General features: G+C 43.0%; 1 protein-coding gene across 6 annotated transcripts in view; it reads left to right on the top strand.

The window, feature by feature from the left end:
• Positions 1–15,234, top strand: part of ST7 (suppression of tumorigenicity 7) — a 169,891-nt gene that overhangs the window by 129,766 nt on the left and 24,891 nt on the right. The gene's annotated exons all lie outside the window — the stretch shown is intronic.

Genomic DNA, 15,234 nt, shown 5'->3' with positions numbered 1-15,234 from the left:
TATTGCTGGCCATGGTAGTGAAAGTTTATTTCCATCCTCTCAACCTGATCAGACTCCCACGCCGCTCTCGCTCCCCAGGCCAGGACTTTACCTGTACTATGTACGAAGACAACGCCGCCAGTAGTAAAGGTCCTCTTTCACTGCTGGGTGCTGGAACAGTGTGTCCCAGTGCTGGCACTCTACTTGGTGTACAGGGCCCAACAGTCCTCGCGCCGCACACAGAGGGCCCGGCGGGCCATGTGCTGGGCACCAGGACCGTTTGTTCTGTTGACAAACAGACTTGGACCCCTTTCACGCTTTGCAGGCGCTATAACGCTAAAAAGAGCGGCTCCAGTGTGAGAGCCCGAGGGCTTTCACACTGGAGCGGTGCGCTGGCAGGATGTTAAAAAATGTCCTGCAAGCAGCATCTTTGGAGCGATGAGTATACCGCTCCTGCCCATTGAAATGAATGGGCGCTAAAAATGGCGGCGCTTTACTGCCGCCTGCACTTCAGTGTGAAAGGGGCCCTACTGGCTAGATCAAAAAATAAATAAAAAAATGCAGCCAGCATATCTAAGAATTGGTAAGCTGCAATATAATTGTTTGCTTTTGGGTTTATAACCACTTTTAGTCAAGGCAAAAACCTTCTGTTATTGTATGGGTTTGAACACAGGGAACAGTTCATTCAATTGAAATCCTTGTTCAGTCAGGGTTTAAATACATAGCATAAGAGCAATAGCTTGTTCCAGAATGTTTGTTTTATTTTGTTGAATTGGTTTGGCTGAGATTCGTTATGATGCTTTCTTTAACTTCTAGTTCCACGATTTTACAACTCTTAGCACAGTACATCGAACAGTGATACGCAGTAACACAAACAGTGTAGTGTAGTCAGACTAGTGAAAGATGATGACTTTGGTTACTGGGCTTTACACATTGCTTCTTGGTTTTTTAAATAGATAAAGGACATTTTATTTAACATGGAATAGCTGGCCCTGCACTAAAATCCTCTTGCAAGTGATAATTTATACATTTTATATTATAACAAGAAATTTAAAATATTAAATGTAGTACTAAAATCCAACATCTGGTGGCAGTGTCATATCGTTCAATGTCGCAGCATACAAAAAAAAAATATATGCAGTAATGGAATGAAACGCTTGATGGCAGGTTCTTATCTTGCAAAGGCAAAACAGAATGCTGCAAAGTACGAAGGAACTTTGCTGTATTGTGAATTGTGACAGTAGAAATTGGTGCTTAATAATTGTATCTGTAGTTATAAGAAACTGTCATTGAGGGAACTCCATCGTTTGCAATTGCTGAAGTTCTGTGTTCAGTGCAATCTTGGTTTTCATGTTGATCCTCTGACTTCAGTACTGTGCATTACTGCCTAGTATGTTGATCAGCTGTTCTGAATTCACTTGCTGTATTAGTGTACTTGATAAGTCTCAGTATTGAAACAATTCCACATGACAACCAGACAACTAGCATTTTCACAAAGAGGTCAGCATATGGTAATCTGTTCAGGTGTTGTTTTAACCACTTAAGGACCAAGCCTGTTTTTCAGATTTGGCGTTTACAAGATTAAAACAGTTTTTTTTTTTTTTTTTGCTAGAAAATTACTTAAAACCCCCAAACATTATATATATCTTTTTTCGAACACCCTAGAGAATAAAAAAGGTCGGTCATTGCAATACTTTTTGTCACGCCTTATTTGCGCAGTGGTCTTGCAAGTGCACTAGCCCAATTTTTTATGTATTGTAAAAGATAATGTTATGTTGAGTAAAAAGATACCCAACATGTCATGCTTCAAAATTGTGCCCGCTCTTGGAATGGCGTCAAACTTTTACCCTTAAAAATCTCCATAGGCGACGTTTAAAAAATTCTATAGGTTGCATCTTTTGAGCTACAGAGGAGCTCCAGGGCTAGAATTATTGCTCGCGCTCTAACGATCGTGATGATACCTCACTTGTGTGGTTTGAACATCATTTTCATATGCGGGCACTACTCACGTATGCATTCGCTTCTGTGCAAGCTCGTCGGGATGGGGCGTTTAAAAATGTTTTTTTGTTTTTCTTATTTATTTTTACACTAAAAATAAATAAATGGATCCCTTTTATTCCTATTACAAGGAATGTAAACATCCCTTGTAATAGAAAAAAGCATGGCAGGTCCTCTTAAATATGCTGCCGTTACTGAGATATCCATCTTTAAATAAATGACGTGTATATATATACAGTGAGCGGTCCTTAATAAAAAATTAAGTTGTGTGCTTGCTGGCAATGTTGTGACTCTTGAGGAAACCAAATACTACATAGAAATCTCTCATGTAAACTGTACAACACAAACATTGTGTAAAACTGCAAAGCAGCAAAGAGAGAATGTGCGATGGAAAAATACAGCTGTTTCCATGTACGTATATGATTAGACTGTATGTAGAAATTAAAGTGACACTAACACCCCTTTCACACTGGGGTGGCAGGTCCATTAGAGGTAAAGTGCTGCTAGTTTTAGCAGTGTTTTACTGCTGTTTTAGCTGCACTTTTTGGCCACTAGTGGGGTGCTTTTAACCCCCGCTAGTGGCCGAGGAAAGGGTTTATAGTGCCCGTTTTTGCATCACTGCAGCAGCACTGCCCATTCATTTGAATAGGCGCAGGGGTGGTGGGGGAGTGGTGTATACACCGCTCCCGGACCAGCCCAAAGATGCTGCTTGCAGGACTTTATTTTCCTGTCCTTCAAGCACACCGCCTCAGTGTGAAAGCACTCGGCTTTCACGCTGGGGTGGCTTGACAGGCACCATCTTTAGCGCTAAAATGCCTGAAAAGCGCCCAGTGTGAAAGGGGTCTAAACTCTGTTTAAAAAAAACTTCTATTTGAGTATGTATCAACTCAAAATGTACCTTCAATTGCCTTTGGCCTCCAATTCTCCAAATTCCTTTTCTTTTTCTGCTTTGATTCAACTTCCTATTAAAGGGTGGCTACAGTCATTCTCCATAATCCCATTGTATGTAGGAACGTAACCGCTCCTTCCCAAGATGGACTGTGGGATTTGTAGTGTGTGTAGAGAAGTGCACATGACTGCAGATAACGTGTGTCGCTTGTTCAATGGTTGGAGGTAAAAGGAGAGGTTCAGGAGCAGACATGATGTATAGAGGCAGAAAAACGAAGTAAGAATCTGTGGTAGAATTGTGGTAGTGGATGTGTATGGGATATTTCCTCGCCTCCAGCCTTGTCAGATATAGCAGATGTTTTTGGAGTGGGTACCTTTTCTCCATGGCCACAGCCCACTCGTGTCACACATTAGGAGGCTGTAGGATCTGTCTCACTGTAGGCTGTGGCCTGTGCAGCAGGGGAGCCAGCTGTGAGACATCAAGGAGTGCAGCCAGCTACCAAAAGCAAGATGAGCAGAGGCTCTGAGGAGGATCTGCTGCATAGAAGACAGTGCTAGACTGTAGGGGCTGGTGAGTCCCTTTTTATAAAAGTCAGCAATTTTACAAACACTGTAGCTGCTGACTTCTAATTTTCCCATTTCCTGTGAAAGTGTCTATTTAAAGAAAACATAAAATAAAAATGAAAACGCCTTAAAAACATTATTTATGTAATCTTCAGCTGATCTATTTAACATGTTAAATTCAATAAAACAAATTGAAAGACTTCACACATCTTTTGAATGACTTTGGTCTTTTTCCCAAAAATGTTAACGATGTGTCTGTTTGGACAAAATGTCGTATTCATTGTAAACATCTACCAAATACTTCATTTTGGTATAATCTATCTGCTGAAGAACTTGTTCTATGTGTTCTAATGTAAGAAAGCAGTAGATATTGGGGGATGTTACATTTGCATCTGGTAATTTTACCGTACTGTACTTCAATGTCATAGTGTATTGTATATGTAGATTACAAACTAAAACATGTTGCTGTTCGTTAAGTGATGTTGGCATGCATGCTTCATTGTATGGTACTGAGTGCATCATTGGCCAGTAAGGACACTCTCTCTCAGACAAGGGGATTGCAGTGGAAGACAATTAGTAATGCAAAGTTGGATCCCTGTAACAAAGTAAAACTAAACCATTGAGGGGCAATGGATATCCAAGATGAATGTAACGCAGTACCTGCTCGTAGACTGGACTTTTTAAAGTGCATCTATAGTCAAAATGTAAAATCGTACATCTTAAAGTGGAAGCTAAACTATAACCATTCTTAAAAATGCCCCTCACCTCATCTTTCCCACTCTGTATAAAAAATAAATGTATATACTTACCTTTTTTTTTTTTCTTCCAGTCATGTGATCCTTCAGCTGTGGCTCCCCTGTGTAAGGGAGTGCCGGAGCTGCAAGATCATGTGACCAGAGCAGAATAAAAACAAATATTTTTTTAGAAATAGTGTTTCTTCCACTTTAAAGCGGAGTTCCACCCAAAAGTGTCACTTCCGCTCATTATAGTGTAGCGCCCCCTTACTTTCAGTATGGGCACTACGCTAAAGGTAGTTAGTGGGGAATGGGAGAATTATTTTGCTCCCATTCGCAATTTGTTAAATTTGGGCGGCTATCATTCCTGAACTGGCCTGTAGGTCAGTCTGCGCTCCAGGGGTGTCGTTTCTACCCCTGGGCGACAGGTGGCGCTAGAGGGGTTCTGTCAGAGCCACTTTTCCCCAGCAGCCAATTGGAGGAGTTTTCCCTCGCAGACACCATTTTTCTTGGTCCTTCGCGGGTTCCAGGTTCGGCACCCACCTTCAGGGTGTGCGCATCCAACGGACCCCGGTGATGGCCTACCAGGCTGGGGTCACACGCTACGCGGAGCTCCACGTTCCTTATAGGGACCCCAGTGACTTACTGGGTTCCCAATTCTTTTGAGGAGATCCCAGGCAGGATGCCGTTCGATGGGAGGTCGGCTTGAGGAGAACCCGGAGGCAGGTTGTCCAACAGGGCTTGAACGAACCATCGGGGATCTGGTGACCGGAATGCTGACAGGTACACTTTGCTGTCATCCGGTGACCTATGCTTAAATCTACTGGGAGAATTCGCTCAATTCCTCCATTTAGCTCATTCAAAGTAATAGGCCTGTGGCAGAGGCCCTAGAGCCAGGCCTGTGGCAGAGGCCTGTTCCTCCCAGCAATCTAAAGTGACACTTCGGCTCCCAGGCTTGTGACAGGAGTCTGTCCGGGGGCACTTCACCCACTCTGGCTAGAGTGGCGACGAACTGAAATTGATAATACTGAGAGCAGGATTGCTCGGTTCATATCCAGGCCTGATACTGCAAAGTTCTCTCTTGCTTCATCAACCTTTTCTCCTCATTTGATGTTAATGTTGGCCATGTTGGGCCTGGAAATAAAGCATTTGAAAAGTTTTTATTCATTGACTGGACATTCGCTCACTACTCTACTCATCAAATACACCCCTATTCAACACTGAGGTAACTTAATATGCCGATCCCAACAACAACCAGCAGCTCCTGAGGGGGTAGCGCTACAATAGCATACCTATATGCTTTCCCCACTTCCGGGAGCCTCACATCACGGCTGGCACTCCCTCCTCTTCCCCCATCGCTGAACCGAAAAGGCTACACTGCCGGGTTCTCTTACTCGCAATGGAGGCGGCATGCACCCGACAACTTATGGAAATCAATTGCGGTGCCAACATCGCTAGACTCCAGGACAGAGACCCTAGGGAATAAAATGGTGGTCATTGCAACATTTCACGAATTAAACACTAAAGTTGGCCCAATATTTTTGTATAATGTGACAGATGATATGCCGAGTAAATAGATACCCAACATGTCATGCTTTAAAATCGCGCACACTTGTGGAATAGCACCAAATTTCGGTACTTAAAAATCTCCATAGGCTACCGGTTTAGAGTTGGAGGAGGTCTCGGAATAGAATTGTTTCTCTCACTCTAACGTTCACGGCAATACCTCCACATGTGTGGATTGAACGCCGTTTACTTGTGTGGGCGTGACGTACGTATGCATTCACTTCTGCATGCGGGGATGGGGGCACTTTATTTTTTATTTTATTTAAATAAAAAATATTTTTACAGTTTCCTTAAAATAAAAAAATAAAAATTGTATCACTTTTATTCCTATTACACTGAATGTAAACATCCCTTGTAAAATGAATACGGCATGACAGGTCTTCTTTATTGAGAGATCTGGGGTCAATAAGACCCATGGATCTCTCCAGGCTGGAAAGCCTGCGATCAAAATCTGGTCACCAGCGTTCACTATGGTGAACTTCTGCCGATGGCGCATTCCTTCTCTGGCTCTCCGATCGCATGGGCGAGCTGGTAGAAGCGGTGGGAGGGGGGGGTTGTCCCCTCCCGCCTCCTGTAAGAACAATCAAGCGGCTGAACGGCCACTATGATTCATCTTATGGTGCAGGGAATCGCCAGCTGAAAAGATCAATACCGGGGTAATGCCTGTACGTGCATCATCATCCCGGTATAACCACTGAAACGGGAGGATGTCTGTGTACGTCCTCCTGGCGGGAAGTGGTTAATCGTAAAGTATCGATAGACCCAGTATTTTAGGCTCTTACCTTTTCAGGTGATTGGACACTGTCTACGTTTTTGTGGAAAACCCCCTCCCCTTTAACCCTATCCCACTCTGTGAATCCTCAGTCTTTTACGAATGTCTCAAGGTGATAGACCTGTATTCCTTCACTGAGAGACCACGCTTATCTTGTATACAGAAGCAGTATATCTGGATCGGTGCAACCTTGGTAAAGTTTTTGGGAGTTGTGGGGATGGCCTGTAATGTTGCTCTGGACCAGGGGTCTCCAAACCCCGGCCCGCGGGCCACATCCAGTCCGCTTGTGTGATTTATCCGGCCCGCAGTGTAAACCAAGCGGCCCATGCTGCCATGCCGTTTAAAAAAAAAAAATAAAAAAAAAAAAAGAGAAGCGGTGCCTTTTTTTACATTGGCTGCTGCCTGGGACTGCAGAGGCGCGGCACCTCCCCTCTTCCCGCCCGCTGTTTGAATTAACGATCCTTCCACGAGTGAAGCAGCGGGCGGGAAGAGGGGAGGTGCCGCGCCTGTGACATCACTCGTGGAAGGATCGTAACTTCAAACAGTGGGCGGGAAGAGGGGAGGTGCCGCGCCTCGAAGACGGGAGCTGCAGAAAAGCTGATCGATAAGTATGGAGGTAAGAGGCTGATCATGTTATTGTGTTGCACAGCACTGACACTACAGGGGAGATTGCTACATTGCTGTGCTGATGGGAACATTGCTGGGGACACCGGTGATGGGGACACCGGCGTCCCCATCATTGGTGTCCTTATTAGCAATGATTGGGACACCGCTGATGGACACACCAATGATGGGGTTGCCGCTGATGGGGACACCATCATGATGTCCCCATGAGCGGCGTCCCCATCATTGGTGTCCCCATCAGCAATGAAGGGGACACCACTGATGGGGACATGGGGTCACTGCTGATGGGGACACCACTGATGGGGACATGGGGTCACTGCTGATGGGGACACCACTGATGGGGACATGGGGTCACCGCTGATGGGGACACCGGTGTCCTCATCAGCGATGATGGACAGGGTAACCCTGTCATATTGTAAAAGACAGGCAATATGGAAATTGTATCCACTACAGTGTAAACGTTTCAAATCTGGCACTCAAACTTACTACTTGGCGCTTAGTCTAAGATGGGTGACCAGGTGTTGCATCACCCCATAAGTTGCATATTTTATTGCCACTCCTGTCTAGAGACTCTTCTATGGCACTCAGGCACTTTCTCCCACCCTTTCGTCTTGAGAAATCACTATACTGGTTTGCTCTGCTCTCCTTCTTAACATGCTTACCCTGTATTCTGCCCCCTACTCTGGAAGTGCCCCAAAAGCCCGCACCACACAAGCTCGCCAGTGACGATGCTCCCCTCGCAAAGGAGCAAAAGTCAACTTTGACACTGGTCTCTGCATCCAATTCTATCTTTAAATTGGCCTACCTGACCAATGCAGAATTTGCTGCATCTGTGTCACAATCCCCTGGACAAATAATGGCTTTATTACAGCCATTGTTGCTAGGGCCATACCTCTTCTTCTGCTCCTATTTCTCTACCAAATTCAGATCCCAATGTGCCTGCTCTAGATGAGGCAGACACTGAAAGGAATGAAGAGGACATTCGGTAGTAAGGGGAAAGCTGCAGAAGATTTGCCTTCCCCAGATTGCCACATTATTGACCAAGGAGCTTTATGCAACATGTTTGCCATCATGGAAAAGCTCACTTCTGCCATCCACAGAAGCCTTTTGCATTGTGCAGCTTGATCTTGATATGTAAAACCCTTGAAGACCTTCCCTGCCCATGAAGATAGAATATGCAATCTATGATAATTGTATCACTCCAGAAATTAGTTTCACTCCTCTCAAAATGTTTGCTCAACTCTATCCAGTTGACAAAATAATTCACTAAACAGTGGTTTATTCCTGTAATTGATCATGTAGCATCTCAGTCTTGCACATCTCACTGTACCTATTGAAGATGTTCCTTCTTTCAGAGATTCTGCGGTTAGAAAGTTTGAGACACTCCTAAAGGCTCTGGTAGGCCCAGCCATGCAACCAGCTCTTGCTGCAATTTCAGTATGTCAAACTGCAGCTAACTGGCTAAGGCAATGAACTACCAACATGGACCTTTTTTCCAGGATTGAGCTTTAACAGAAGAACTACAACCATTACCTTCTGCTCCACTTTTTTGTGTGGATGCCCAAGAACATGTCATATACCAAAGTTTCCAAAACGGCTCTAACCTACATTTATGTGCACAGAATATTGTGGCTGAAAGCTTGACAAGCTGGAGCCACCTGTGAAAGACACCTCCCACATATGAGTTTTTTTCTTTCACTTTGGTTTTTATTCGTTTTTAGTGTTTTTAAGAATATAAGTGTAATATCGGCACAAGAAGACCTAAATGTGCTTGCTTTGGAAAACTCATTTAAGTGAGGACTTAAATAAGGCTGTCCATATTTTTCTCCAATCTTCGGGTGAAAGGGACATGTTAAAATCGCATTCCCTATAGTCACTGGACTAAGGCCCTTTTTTATTTTATTTTTTTATGGCCTACTCGGTGATTACATTTCAGTAACATCTGGACCTCAGGATCTTTCTACCTTTTATTGGTCCTTACTCTTGCAGGGCAATATTCCTGACAGCTACCTCCCAGTGTTAACAATGTTTTCGTAATATACTCTGTTCATACCCAAAGCTTATTTTCTTTGTTTTTATTTCTGCTGATGTCCATATGTGGCCTTATTGAAGACCTAACCCATTTACCAAGATCTTCTAGTGACTTTTTCTTGACCGCCCACCCCCACCATCATTTTTGTACCTATTCTTGTATGATTGTTTGCGGCTCTGTACAGTACTCCTTTACTCTTTGCCTTTTTTCGAAATACTATTAAAAAGATTGAAACCGATTATCAAATTCCCATTGAGCAACATGAAGGGGCTTGGTTGTGTGAACTGTTTGAGTTGGCTGAGTAGGACAAAGAGACTAAGCCATGGGTCGTCAGAGTTACACTGGACTTTAAATGCTGTTAGAGTCATGAACCAATTCAGTCTTGGTCAGCAACCCCACCAGATGGCGCAGTTGAAGATGATGAAATGGTTTGGTGTTGGGTACATTATGTGTAAGTTGTTGAAATGTACAAAATCCCTCTGTGATTAAGAAGGAGCGAACAGTGGTGAAGCCATGCGGGTACCACCAGCGATTAAGTCCACCATATGTTAGAGTTCTCATTACTTACATTAGTGTTGGTAGGAGCCGGCTGCATTATACAAGTGTCCATTAATACCATCTGGCTGGTTTCCTATTGAATGGTTTCATATTGAATAATATCCATATGAATGCCTTAGGAGTTTCATTGACCTGTTCAACATTGGAGTCGATTTGGATTCTAGATACTGGTACCTTATAAGCTTGATCGGCCTAATAAGTGTATAATTACTTTGGTCTGATCCCTCTGGTAAGCCTCTCAACATTACTACTTGATGGTGGACCTTCTATCAATTTTTGATGACACAGTCACTCTCAGTTGGATTGTTTTGCAGACTTTAATCAATATATTCTGCACTGTGCTTAGTTGATTGTGTGAGCACTGTTGGTGTTTCCACTTTATTTACCATAAGATTTATTTAGTCTTTTCAATCTCATTTTTTAGCGCTACACTTATTTTCTATGTCAAATATTAGACAGGGCTGTGTAGCATTGAGACTTTGGGAGGTAGTGCCAAACCAGGTGTTATATGCCCAGATAGCCTTGCATATAATACTGATTTTTTTTGTACCAGCTTTGGAAACTTTTTAGTTTATGGAGAGAAATAGAAATTACAGGACTCTGAATGTTACTCCAGGTATAGGCAGTAGCAAGAAAAACATGAACCATTTGTTAGAAAAAAAAAAAAACCTGTATGAATGTTTTTGTGGTCAAAAAAGATCCACAAATCCTAAGACGGTGCAAATTTTTTTGGTTGCAGGAAAAAAATTGTCCCGATTCCCCCATTAACACTGACAGTGCTGACAGGGGAATCCCTCCTGCCAAGCAACTGTCTTGTGTATAGCAGGCCTAAGGCTTGGCTATCCGCTTTATTTTTAATATATAAAACTTATTTTGTAACTGCTTATTTAACCACTTAAGGACCGCCTGCTGCACATTTACGTCGGCAGAATGGCACGGCTGGGCACAGGCACGTACCTGTACGTTGCCTTTAAAAGCCCGGCCGTGGGTCGCGTGCGCGACCCGAAGCTCCGTGACCCGATCACCGCCGGTGTCCCGCGATCGGTTACAGGAGCTGAAGAACGTGGAGAGGTGTGTGTGTAAACACACCTTACTTGTTCTTCAATGTGGCAGTGACACTGATTATCTGTTCCCTGATATAGGGAATGACGATCAATGACGTCACACCTACAGCCACACCCCCCTACAGTAAGAATCACTCCCTTAGGGCACACATAACCCCTTAGCGCCACCTAGTGGTTAACCACTTCACTGCCATTCTCATTTTCTCAGTAATCCGTGCATTTTTATAGCACTTTTCGCTGTGAAAATGACAATGGTCCCAAAAATGTGTCAACAGTGTCCGATGTGTCTGCCTCAATGTCGCACTCACGAAAAAAATCGCCGATCACCGCCATTAGTAGTAAAAAAAATAATTATTACTAAAAATGCCATAAAACTATTCCCTATTTTGGAAACGCTATAAATTTTGCGCAAACCAATCGATAAACCAAACATTTTTACCAAACATAGGTAGAATACGTATCGGCCTAAACTGAGGAAAACATTTTTTTTTTTAATCTTTTTTGGGGATACTTATTATAGCAAAAAGTAAAAAATATTGAATTTTTTTCAAAATTGTCGCTCTATTTTTGTTTATAGCGCAAAAAATAAAAACCGCAGAGGTGATCAAATGCCACCAAAAGAAAGCTCAAATTGTGGGGAAAAAGACGCCAATTTTGTTTGGGAGCCACGTCAAACGACCGCGCAAAATCGGTTAGTGACGCAGTGCCGAATCGCAAAAAGGGGCAAGGTCCTTAACCTGCATAATGGCCCGGGTCTTAAGTGGATAAGAGAAAGGAACTAATCTCTAGAATTAGAGTATGATGGTTCTTGGGAGTTGAGAAGGAGATGTAAATCTTCATAATCCCCCTATCCAAACATAACAGATACCGATCTGTCAAGAAGAATATAAATATTTCCCATAGCAATTAGATTCTTGCTTTTTTTTTAATTAACCGATGATGTGCAACTGACATCAAAAGCTTAGAGTTGTTGTGTAAAGTAAAACTTTAATTTGCCTCCAGCATTTATTCATGAGGCCCAGGTTGTCTTGGAGGAAGCCAGGCTTCTTTATAAGCATCAAGAACAGGTGTTCTGCTCATCGACCCCTCATTAGGTTCCTGATGTATTCATCAATTTGATTTTAAATAATAGCACTATATCTTGTATAATAATATTGTAAAATATGTATACACTTCCTTTTGGTATCAGCAGCTGCCATTATCATTGTTACAGTGCTGAATTTTTAGTAAAGGTACAACAGTCTTTAAGTGGCCAGTAAGTTCGGTCTACTCACTGGCTCTCCAGCAGAGTTTTAGGTGGGTGCGCTGCCTGTTTGAGGTGGAAAAGTACACTCCGTAGTAGAATTGAACTTGTATGTATATCCTTCCCAAGAAAGGGATAGGGTGCAAGGTCATAGACGCACAACACAAAGCGTGTGGGTAACGAGGCCAGAATCAAGATTTGGCTGGTAGATGCAATTTAACGCAGCTCATACTTACACCTTCGGTAACACTGTCTCACCTTCAGTACTAGTGGCTAGCATGTAGCTCTAAAAAAAGACCCCAAATTATCAAGTTGGGGCCAAACTGCCACTGAGTGTTATGGGTAGAATCAACTTGATCAAAATGGTCCTACCTAAAATGTTTTATATGTGCCTGCCATCCCCTGTATATTTGCCCCTTAAATTTATCAAGTCCATTGATTCAATATTGAACACCTTTGTTTGGGGATCCCACCATCTCATATGGTCCTATCGTACAAAATTACTGGGAACAAATTATTATATTTCTACATGGGATCTCCCCTTTCACTAAACCATAAAGTGTCTACTGGGGTTCCTCCCAGATACTGATACATTTCAAACTTTCTTCCTACATGAAACATTGTTCACGGCCTGTAAGCTGATTGCAAAACAATGGATGCAGACAGCCCCCCCTTACACTCGAGTCCTGGATACAAGAGGTGAATCTCACTCTTCCATACAAGAAGCTCCTATATAAAACAAGAGGGTGTCCCACTAAATATAACAAAGTATGGGACAGATGGCTAGAATAACCAGATTCATGTACCTAAAATGTCCTATGGTATGCTTAGGGGTGTAATGTCACATGACTTAATAGGACACTTGATTGTTATACAACCAAAAGACAATGGCCTGATGTAATATTTTTCTCTCCCTACATGTAAAAATCATAATTTGTTTAGCAACGACCCTAGAGAATACAATGGCGGTCGTTGCAACTTGTTATATTGCATGGTATTTGCGCAGCAATTTTTCGAACGCGTTTTTTTTTTTTTGGGGGGGGGGGGGGGCGAGGCGAAGTTTTGTGCTCGAAAAAAATAAAATAAAACCGTAAAGTTAACCCAATGTTTTTGCATAATGTGAAAGATGAAGTTATGCTGAGTAAATAGATACCTAACATGTCACGCTTCAAAATTGCACACGCTCATGGAATGGCACCAAACTTCGCTACTTAAAAATCCCCATAGGCAACGCTTGAATTTTTTTTTTTTACTGGTTACATGTTTTGAGTTACAAAGTAGGTCTAGGGCCAAAAGTATTGCTCTCACTCTAACATTCGCGGCAATACCTCACGTGTGGTTTGAACAGTGTTTTCATATGTGGGCGGGACTTGCGTATGCATTCGCTTCTGCATACGAGCACAATTTTACTTTATTGTAGTTTGACACTTTAAAAAAAAAAAAAAATTGATCACTTTTATTCCTATTACAAGGAATGTAAACATCCCGTGTAATAGGAATATGGCATGACAGGTCCTCTTTACAGTGAGATATGGGGTCAATAAGACCCCACATCTCACCTCTAGGCTAGGGAAGCATGAAATAAAAAAAAACGATCCTGGCTTCCCAGCCGAGGCCATTTTTTTTAATACAGAGGCCGGGCGTGACGTCATAACATCACGCCCGGCCTCCGACAATCATAGAGACTTCGACGGCCATCTGGTCTGCTGGAAATTTGTGACTAACATCCGGGGCCTGTGGATCCTGTCTCCGACTCACCGATTGTAGTGCACCGGAGGGTGGCGGGAGGGGGGGGACATCCCTTCTCGCCTCCTGTAAGAGCGATCAAGTCGCGGAACAGCCGCTATGATCGTTCTCATCGCCGGCTCTAAAAGACGATATATCTGAATGATGCCTGTAGCTGCAGACAACATTCAGATATCCCAGCACAAAGCCGAGTACGTCTTATGACAGCCAGTGGGCGGGAAGTGGTTAAAGCAGGGTTATGTTGCAAATGAATATCCCAAGCTTTGAACATCTCACGGAGCACTGTTCAATCCATCCCCCGAACATGGGAAAGAGTATGGCACAACTGCAAACCTACCAAGACATGGCCTTCCACTTAAGCTGACAGGCCAAGCAAGGAAATCATTAATCGGAGAAGCAGCCAAGAGGCCCATGGTAACTCTGGAGGTGCTGCTGAGATCCACAGCTCAGGTGGGAGAATCTGTCCACTGGACAACTATTAGTCCTGCACTCCACAAATCTGACATTTCTGAAAGAGTGACGAGAAAGCCATTGTTGAAAGAAAGCCATGTGGGGAACACAGCAAACATGTGGAAGAAGGTGCTCTGATCACATGACAAAAGATTTACATGGCCACGTGTGTGGCAGAAAACTGTACATCTAGCCGGAACACACCATCCCCACCGTGACACATGGTGGTGGTGGTGGCAGCATCATTTGGGAATGCTTTTCTTCAGCAAGGACAGGGAAGCTGGTTAGAGTTGATGGGAAGATGGATGGAGCCAAATACAGGGCAATCTTAGAAAAACTCTTGCTAGTCTGCAAAAGACTTGAAACTGGGGCAGAGGTTTAGTTTCCAGCAGGACAACGACCCTAAACATACAGCTAGAGCTACAATGGAATGATTTAAATCAAAGAATATTCATGTGTTTAGAATGGCCCAGTCGAAGTCCAGACCTAAATCCAATTGAGAATCTATGGCAAGACTTGAAAATTGCTGTTCAGACACTCTCCATCCAATCTGACAGAGCTTACAAAGAAGAATGGGCAAAAATGTCACTGTCTCTAGATGTGTAAAGCTGGTAGAAACCTATCCAAAAAGACTTGCAGCTGTAATTGCAGCGGAAGGTTGTTTTATACAAAGTATTGGGGCCATGAATGCAAATGCATACTACACTTTTCACATATTTGTAAAAAAATAAATAAAACCATTTTCCTTCCACTTAACATTATGTGCCACTTTGTGTTGGTCTATCACATAAAATCCCAATAAAATACATTTACGGTTTTGGTTGCAACATGACAAAGTGTGGGAAATTTCAAGGGTATGTGTATACTTTTTCACGGCACTGTATGTAAAATGCTGAATTCCTCTCAAGATGACCATAATGGGGGCTTGTGAAACCATCCATTAGGAGTTGGGTGTGATTTAAAATGCATCTGAATAGCTAGAAAGGATAACATTTGCTTGATCTTTTGTGGCAACA

This window comes from Rana temporaria, chromosome 3 (assembly GCF_905171775.1).
Source record: "Rana temporaria chromosome 3, aRanTem1.1, whole genome shotgun sequence".
Classification (NCBI taxonomy): Eukaryota; Metazoa; Chordata; class Amphibia; order Anura; family Ranidae; genus Rana; species Rana temporaria.
This window is presented reverse-complemented; position numbering and strand designations above follow the sequence as displayed.